Source organism: Ostrinia furnacalis, unplaced genomic scaffold, assembly GCF_004193835.3.
Source record: "Ostrinia furnacalis isolate ACB-3 unplaced genomic scaffold, ASM419383v2 OfSCF0780, whole genome shotgun sequence".
Classification (NCBI taxonomy): domain Eukaryota; kingdom Metazoa; phylum Arthropoda; class Insecta; order Lepidoptera; family Crambidae; genus Ostrinia; species Ostrinia furnacalis.
The window spans coordinates 308,051-317,779 of NW_021131019.1; the positions used below are offsets into that span (position 1 = coordinate 308,051).

Consider the following 9,729-nt stretch of genomic DNA (forward strand, 5'->3'; position numbering starts at 1 on the left):
GATTCGGTCATTTTATATCTATAAATCTTGGTAAAAATGAATATAAAGTAATAACTGTTGCAGGTGCTTCAATAATGCCTAAATCATTTGGTTTTCCCCGGGTTAATCAAGACAGGTTTTTAGTATGACAGGATTATTTTATGATTTCAGCCAAATACCTAGCTATAAAAGTTAAGCAAATATAGACAATGTGCCTACTGTCGACTGACGGTGATTTATGTAAAAGTATTGAGAAAATCACCCTGTATAGTATTTTAAACAAATTAAAAAAGTTAATGTTTGATGCAGGTTTACAGGTTACGTCAGAAATTAAGGTCATGTTTGCAGAGGTTGTTGCGATGTAATGTTTATACATGATTGGCATTGGAGCTGTGAATCACTCACTGGTTCACATCTCGCGCGGGGCAACCGGAGCTTTGGTATTTCCGTCCAGTAAACCATTGGCGATCTCAAATTCTTGATTACATTTGATTAGATGCTAGGGAATGCAAATGTTAGAATTTATTAATGCATGTTTGTAAGCTTAAAGTATGTGAACGAAAATAGGTAAAAATAGGTTCCGTGACGTCACAAAGAAAATGCAGACAGAAAAACAATGACGTCGACAAATTGCATGCAAAAAGCGCAGACGCACTCGAATCTGTATTTAAATCGACAATGAGACTGGCACATGAAATAGACGCATCGATGATTCACTTTTTTATAGTCAAGAAAGTACTCTAGACGTCAAAGAAAGTACTGGCACAATAGACCTGTGACGTCACGCCGTTCCCGCCTCCCTACCATCGGAGCCGGCTCGCAGCGCTGTGCCGACTGCCCGGGCGCTCGGCAGCGCATCCGAACGAACGAAACGCACCATAGAGAACACGCGGCCGTGTTTACGAACGCAACCCACCCCGTATTCGAATTTTGAAATTTGAATTTCAAATTTGGAAATCAGTTTTGTGCAGTGACGATTTGAGTTTGGATTTTGATTGGCGATTGGTGAGTTTAAGTTGTTTTGAGAATTGTTCTTACGTCATTCGATTATGCTGAGTTTTAAAACTTTAATTCGCGAAACTTTGCAAAATCTAATAATTTTATAACGTTAATAATTTAAAATACCAAGTGATTTATTAGGTGTTTCAAAAATGTAGTCTCAACCACATTACGAAGCCGCGAAGTTTATTCTAGTCTAATATTAATAAGCTTAAAATATAAGCTTAAAATACTAAAACATAGCTTTTCTTTGTATTGAAAATGAAATGTTCAGGTACATACATTCAGTAGCTTTCAGTTACCCATATAATGAAAGCTCTTAAAAGTTTTTAATTTCAATTTAAGCCTGTTCAACTTTAGCGTGAATTGTATCATTCTACTTTAGAATACTATGGACACCAAGTAGACAGCGCCTCATAGGTTACAGTTTAGTCTAGACTTATAAAATAGTTAAAATTAAAACAGTAGGTAATCCTAGGAATTTGATATTTTAATATTCTCGGTAGCATCAGGTGCTCAGCACTTTCGGAGGTCAGCTCAGCACTTTCGGAGGTCACTGGTGGAGGTTCGTCCGTTTGTCATGATAATTTCACGGTCAAATTCTGAAATTAGTACAGAATTTTGAAATGTGGCTTGATAGTAAAATATTTATCCTTATATCAATAGTTTTTATCCTGAAGATTAGTGGTGGTACCTGTATGTAGCTCCCCAGTTATAGAGCGATTGACGATTTGGTGTGGGGTAAATCATGTTCCCGTTAGAGAGGTTTTTATTGGTACCTTATAACTTTTTGTGCAGTTCATAGATCACCTGTATGGTAGAGTCCCTGATGTATAGTATTCGACCACCCCATCTCGACCTTATTTTTGTTCTTTCCTTCAAAGTTTTGTAAGTTACCTCACACATATCCAAAAATACCAGTCCAGAGGCTGATTGCATATAAATATAAAGGGTAGGACCAAAACATATTATGTATTTTGGTATATAAATACATAAGATAAATAAATTACATTGCATTCAGTATTACGCACGCGTGCGCAAGCGAGTGAGTAAGCTCGCATCACGGCGCGGATTTAGTGTCGCGTGCGCAGGGCTGCTTCAATATTACGTAGACTGTCATTAGCGTCATCTGTGCCAGTTCATTGCCATGTCTGCAGATTGATCATGGAGATGTGTCAGCGTCTGATGTAGATCATGATTTGTTTTTGTTTTTAACAGCCCGAGGGCTTAGACGACTAAAGGATATTCTAGTCTAGATAATATTACTTAGGGGCCATCCATAAAGTACGTCACACGAATTTTATGATTTTTTGACCCCTCCCCCGTCCTTGTCACAGGTGGTCACATTTCTGAAACCCCCCCCCCCTCCCTAGTGTGACGTCACATGTTTTGCAATTTCACATCGAAAAATTATTAAATTAACAAAAAAATAGCAACAAATAGAAACAATAAAATCACGCGCGAGGTACGGTGCGTTTGGCGGCATTATAGGCCAGTAGAATTAGATTTTAAATCTGAAATAATACCTACAAAAGATTTTATTGATTTAATGGCTTCATTGGTTGCCCATTAAGACTCTCTTAGGTTTTCGACTTCGACGGAGTTGTGCTTAAGTGGTGGGGGTATTTTTTAGATTAATTTATATTTCAAATTACGCGATTAGTACCTCTAGATATATTAGATTTTGAAATGTGATGTCACAAAACTTAGGACCCCTCCCACCCCTTGTCACACCATGTCACACTTTGTCGACCCCCTCCCCCCCTCTTTACGTGTGACGTACTTTATGGATGACCCCTTACTAACAATTAAAACTTTCAAAATAGAGAATTGTTTATCTGCAGTGGAGAATAACTAAAGGACACGATAAACAATAATAACCAACACGAAAAAATCCAATGTTAAAAAAAAGCACCTTACCTAGCACAAGCCATGACTCTCCATGACTGTATAGCGACGCCACCAAGATAGTTTTAATGGGTCCCAGCATTTCATGTTATTGAACTACTTCAAGTTTAACAATAACAAAACCGTGCCAATTACTAGTTTCTAGTTTCCACTTTATACTGCATGTGATAGATGATCAAACGAGCTTCCCAGTAAAGTTTGATCATTAATTTACTACAACTTGATAGTTAAGTTATCTATACTGACTGAGAATAGTTCGTGTGCGAATCACTGCACAGTAAACGTGTTCAAAACAACATTGTTGTTAGTTCACTTAATTGTTTAGGTAGGTATTCATATCATTGCTCTCCTAAAATATTGAAAGTAATAACTACCTACCCTCATGTTAGCTACACAAAATACTTTAACGATTTATAACCACATGCAACGGGGAGGCTCTTGGCCTGCATCTTACCTGATGGAAAGTGATGATCGGGTCGAAAGTTACAATGGGGATGTTGCCTGGGTCAAAAAGCAAGAGTTTTAATTAGTCCGTCAGTTAACTTATCAAAAAATACTCTACACGTATTTTTCACTTTTTCAAACTAATGAAAATTTAAAGAGATAAAGCGCCCCAAAGTTCATAAGAAGAGGCCCGTGACGTCAACGCTTGCTTAAAAATGCCGCACGTTGTGACGTCGTGCGCAACTTCAACGCACCATAACTATGTAATTATTTGTTAGATTGACAAATAAAAATATACGTGTCCAATATTTTTTGATATTAAACATTATGGACTAAAAAAATTTTTTTAGGCAACTAGCCTATTAGGCTAGTAAACTTTGTGACACTTTCGTTGGCTCGTTAGTTTCAGTCAAATGACGCCCACTGCTGGGCAAAGGCATCTTTAAGATTTGGTTTAAAAGGATCTCCACAACGACCGGCCTGGCGCTGCCCATATCCAGGAGTTTCCCGCGACTTTCTAATTGTAATAAACCATACTTAGTAGCAAAAAATACAAGTAGGCATGTTCTGAGGACTGTACTTAAATATTTAGCAAAATCCATTCTTCTTGCCCATACTATGCTTGAAGACAATTTTTTATTTCGGAAAATATTCATAGCTTTTGAGAGAACTTGAAAGCTTCTTGTTATTTATACTATTGTCAAATAATATTATTATAAAACGTTGCAGTTGGCAACGGCGAAAGGTAGACGGTAATTGAAATGTTGAATTCCCTGGAATTTCTTCACCGTCCGGATCTTGCAACAGTTTTTCTGGAAATAAATGTAAAACATCCTCGGGCTTTTGTTCTACTTCGAATTTAAAATAGATTATGCAACGTAAAAGAGATCTTTAGACGTTGAAAAAATTCTACATTTCAACATTTGAATAACTTTATTGTTCTCTATTTTTTTACATTATAAGTGAGCGCGAAACTATTATTGAGTCAAATATTAGTTAATAGGCGAAGCATTTCTCTATTAAAGTCTATAGCATCAGAATCTTATACTCGTAGTCAAATACTTGATGAAACATCTTAGCACAGTGATTAGCTCGATGTATTTTGATATTTTATTTATAGGTAGGTAACTCCTTCTAAATAAGTGGATTTACTTACATTTTTTTCCCATTATATTTCTTTATTTATATGGTGCCTTCTTGCCTATTCACAGCTTTCAAAGCACAAACAATTTTATTGTTTTAGATCACCAAAAAAGTAAACTAAACTAAGCTTTGAAACTACACAATCGCCATGTGGCTGGTTTCAGTGAATTTCAGTGGAAAGTGAATCTGTGTGTGTGCTGAAAATAGGCGAAATAGAAACAAACAAACGTGCATAATATGTACTGTACTCGTATGTATACAGTATTTTACTCTGAGTTTGGGTTCTGTCTCTCAGTCAAATTTCTGTTCCCGGAATTGGTGTACCTATGCTTTTATTATATTGTATGTTTTGAGTTTTATACATAACTAGAGTTGACTACGTACCTACGCGTGAAAATTGTGTGAATAATATTTCCCGTTTTTGTAACATTTTTCTTTACTGCTCCGCCCCTATTGGCTGTAGTGTGATGTTATATGGCCTAAAGTCTTCCTCGATAAATGGGCTATCCAACAAAAGAATATTTTTTTTCAAATCGGACCAGTAGTTCCTAAGAATTTCATTTTTTATTTATCTTTCGAAATTTTCATCTATGCTTGATGGTCTTTACAGCAGCTACGGCTAGGATTTTTTTTAATCTATACTAATATTATAAATGCGAAAGTAACTCTGTTTGTATGTCTGTCTGTCTGTCTCGCTTTCACGCCTCCTAAACCACTGAACCGATTTTGATGAAATTTGACATAGAGATAGTTTGAGTCCCGGGAAAGGACATAGGATAGTTTTTATCCCGGTTTTTGAAACAGGGACGCGCGCGATAAAGTTTTTCTGTGACAGACAAAATTCCACGCGGGCGAACCCGCGGGCGGAAAGCTAGTATTAGAAAAAGCCTCCCCACCCGCCTCGTCATGGGGAGTGTATTCCAAATTCTCCCATCCTCTGGTAATTCCAATTATTCCAAATACTCCATTTACCTCTGGTAAATGGTGTCTCTGGTAAATTGGAGAGGGTCGTACTTCATTGAAGACCAAACGACAGATGATGATGACTCTCAAACACGAATTAATTCGCCTGGAAAATGAACCCGAGTGAAATGGTTCAGAGGTAATATGAGGACAGCAAAAAATCCACTTTCCTTAGCCAGGTGATATCACAGTGGAATAATAAACCTAATAAATGCATAAAATAAACAATTCGCACCAAAATGCCAGGAGCGTGAGTAACGCAGCAAGGCCGCTTGGCAGGTCGCTCATCACTGCACCTTTATTTAATTGTTTACTTTGGCTGAAACGTAGCATTTGTTGTTATATTTTGTGATCAAGGTAGAATTTAATAGCTACTTGGCCTACTTGTTTGAATTAAACAAAGTCTAAAATAGCACGTTAAGTAAGTACGTAAGTTCACAAGAATCGAAACCGATTTGAAATGTTCTTTGGGTTGTAATTCAGGTTCATTGACGCTGAAACTATTTCAATTGATGTTCTAAGGTAAGAGTAAGATACAAACGCAATGTTTATGTAAATGTTTATTTAGCAAAAAGGACACAATGATCAATTATTGTATTATCATGGGATTATTCCCACCTCTCGTTCTCACCGCTGCAACTCCTGTGTAGCCAGGATCTACAGCTTGACCGCCAATAAAAACCCAACCCTATTATTGTGTTCCTCTAAATAAATTGAAATTCATCATACTTTTCACACACATGTCTGTATGTAAAAAGTTTTCTCGTATGTGTTTTGGAGAGCAAACAACCAATCCGCAAGCAGTAGCGTGAAAAAAGTTACTATTAAAAATATAATAACAAAAAAAAATAGAGCGATTAAACTTCTTTCTTGTAATTGTGTTCTTCCATAGCAAATGTCTACGACCCTATCGCAGCAGGTGCATGCTATTCCACGTTTAAATGTTCAAAAGAAAGAATGTGTTATGAAAGTACCAGCATTCCTTGGCTCACCTGCGCACGAGTGGCCAACTCCACGTCCTCGGCTAACAATAGATCAGTTCATTTCGCCACCGCTCTCGCTTCATATTTAATGTGTATTTTAATCAGCCATTAAGTCATAGATGATGAGTGTGATGCAGTTGGAATGATTTGTGTCTGATATTAAAGTCTGTGGGAGATATTTGCTATCATTCATGGTGTAACGTTACTGTGAAATATTGGTATGATGAAGTAGTGGGTCTTACAAGATGTAACTAGTGTGGCTTTCTTACTAGATGTAGTGTGGCGTTCTTTGGTTTTATTTTGCATATTTTGACGGTCAAGGTCTTGGACCATGAAATCTTAATCGCTTGGTCGAGTCATCGGGTCATTTCGACCGGTTAAAGGACTTACAGATTGACCCCTCGCATCTCTAGGTTGGTGGTCGAGTGACCAATTAGATGATTCATCCAGAAAAACAAAATTAGACTTGATTTTAATTTGCTCCTTTTGGACAGTTTGTCATTTTCTAGATTTGATTAGACTCCCATAATTACAACCACGTTAGCTTTGTTACTTTATTTTTACACATTTTTAACATTTGTTTCAAAAACAATGTTGTACCAAGTGACAGACTCCCACCTGTAAGCGGATTGATACCAAAGACAATTTATCACCAACGTCGGAATGGGAAGGCGCAGTTGTCTATGTTTAGAGCTGGCGTCTGGCCCAGCTCTATTCCGAAGAGTGCCAAACCACTATAAGTCTCACATGCCATCTCTGGCATCAATAAACACAACTATTTCTGCATTTGTGACTAATTTTGAATACTGTCCGGACGGTATTTTAGTATTTTTGACACAAGTCGTAACGGACGAATGCACATAAATAAATTCAGTTTTGCTTTTATGGAGCCTTTGCAAGTCTCATACTCTTTTTGCCTTACCAGCGCTACGAAACTAAAGTTTCAGTCTCCATTATCAGCCGGTTGAAAATAGGTGCGATGTTGCAAAAAACAGTACACAATTACACATACTGTATTATGCTGTCTTTTCAAGTCACCTCTTTTCGTAGGAAATACCTTAATACCTAAATATTTTCTGATTCCTGCACCCGAGTGCATCCGGATCCTGATCCCAAATTACCTCCCGTATTTATCACATTTAGATAATATAAATTATGTTCATTTATAAAATACTTTACCTTGTATGTTGGAATACACTGTACCTACTACTGTCTTATTAGTAGGTAGGTATGTAGAGATACTCCAATATTTTATTCTAACCTAAACACATTTATAATGCGTGAAGTATTGGCAATAAAAAACGTTCTGACTTAAATATTTCAAAACAAAGTCTATAAATAAAGCACCTCAATAGCACAGACTTAGGTATTCATGAATTCGCCATCTGTTTTCGATCTTTACGCGAACAAATAGTTTTTTCGTTGAGACTTCTGACCTTGTTAAATCATCCGTTACTATTCCTGTTTACGTTACAGAACGTTTTTCGTTTCAGAGCCGGACTTTGGAGGCTGGATGAATCTGGGAATTTGAAGAAACAAACATGGCTCAAAATGGGTAAGCTTATATTAACATTCAAAACACTATTGTTACGTACGTACTAATAAGCTACAAGTTTATTATCCATCATTGTACTGCAAGTTCGAGTAAAATTCGACTTAATGGGGTCAAACCATAAAAATAAAGAAGATTCTTTTAAGAGGTAAAATGCTGCTATATTTGATTTCGGATTCTGGTGTAATTCGATGAATTAACATTTCGATCATTTTTTATGGACAAGGCAAGTATTTGACCGCAATCGCACCTGATTCTGAGTAAATCTTACGCCCGTATTCACAAACGATGAAGCAGCAAATCGAATGCACAGCGTTGAATATAGCTCTGTGATTGGTTCGTGTGTCACCTTGTGCGTCCACGCGCACTGTGAGACCTCATAGTAATGTTTGTGAATACGGGCGTTAGATGTTTTTACATGTAGGTACGATGTCTCTCTGCCTGCGCTCTAGGTACATTCACTAATTAATTATTCACTCAAAGCTCTATAACTCAATCTCCACAAAACATATTAGCCCTTACGCTCATAACTCAACTCCGGAGACACGATTGGTGCTAATTTCAAATTTCCCGGACACATTACACCAAAGTGGAATAGGTCACAGTCCAAGCTGCAAGTATCGTCAGAAATAACCTTTGGCGTCTGTCCAGGTACGGCCCAGTGGCGGGACATGGCGGGAGAATAAGAATAAGAATAAGAATAAGAATAAGAATAAGAAAAACTTTATTTGACACAAAAAGGGAAAAATAAAAAAACAGAACAAAGGGACTTAAAACTATACACGCATATTTTGTGCCAAAAAGGCGCCCGCTCAGCATTAATCGAGCCACGCGTGCATGCACGCGTGCCCCGACGCTGGTTTTCAGCGGGTGCCTCTCCAACCAACATTATAAATTTAAAAAAAAATAACATTATACAAAACAAAACAAAACATTGACAAACATTGACAACATTGACAAAGAGGGCGCCACTAACTCACCGCACAACATTAATAAGAAAATTAATAATATAGAATGACGTTTACCGCTACAAAATTATTTTGATCCACATTCAGACTAGCTATAAATTTACCAAATTATCAGTTTTATCGGAATTAATTAATTATCAAATCGAGTCACACGACATCGCTCGATTGCTTTGCGATTGCAGTACATTGCAGTACGATGATACGATTATTTTTACGTTGCGGCAATCACTAAAATTCGCTAAAATGACACTAATGACGTTTAAAAAGCGGCACGCTCGTCCCCATAGAAAAATTATACAAATTTTCCTTTCCTTCACTTTTTCTTTCCACATGCTGCATCTATCAATATCTGTGACATTAAGCAATTAAAAAAAAAGAACAAAAGAAAATAGTTGACGATTGACATCACAATTGACATTGAATGAAGAATGAAGTCTCCGATTAATTTAAAGTTATCTGTGAATGAAGGCCACGTCATGCATGCATTGAAGACCGCGTGCTGCCACGCAATAAAAACGTGATCTCATCTTTGGCTTTGGAGTTGGATTTCACCATTATGATTCCTGATTTTGAGTGAAGAAAGTGATTTATAGCCACACACTACAAAGGTCAAGCCAGAGAACAATAAAGTAAAGCAGGCCCAAGACGACGCTAGACGGAGTGCTTGGCGTTTTGATTCCCACCCATTGCCTTGGTTTTTCGGCATGANGAATAAGAAATTGTATTTGAATTGAAAAGGTGCTTATACTAATATTGAACTTTGTACTTCTAAAGCAAATTGACGTCGGAG

At 37.1% G+C, this 9,729-nt stretch overlaps 1 long non-coding RNA gene across 1 annotated transcript; it reads left to right on the forward strand.

Annotated features, from left to right (window-relative positions):
• The first annotated feature begins 783 nt into the window (after nucleotides 1-783).
• On the forward strand, nucleotides 784-8,654 carry LOC114350081 (uncharacterized). Its single transcript, XR_003655674.1, has 3 exons — nucleotides 784-984; nucleotides 7,913-7,974; nucleotides 8,623-8,654. It is a non-coding gene; the product is annotated as an uncharacterized LOC114350081 (long non-coding RNA).
• Nucleotides 8,655-9,729: the final 1,075 nt, after the last annotated feature.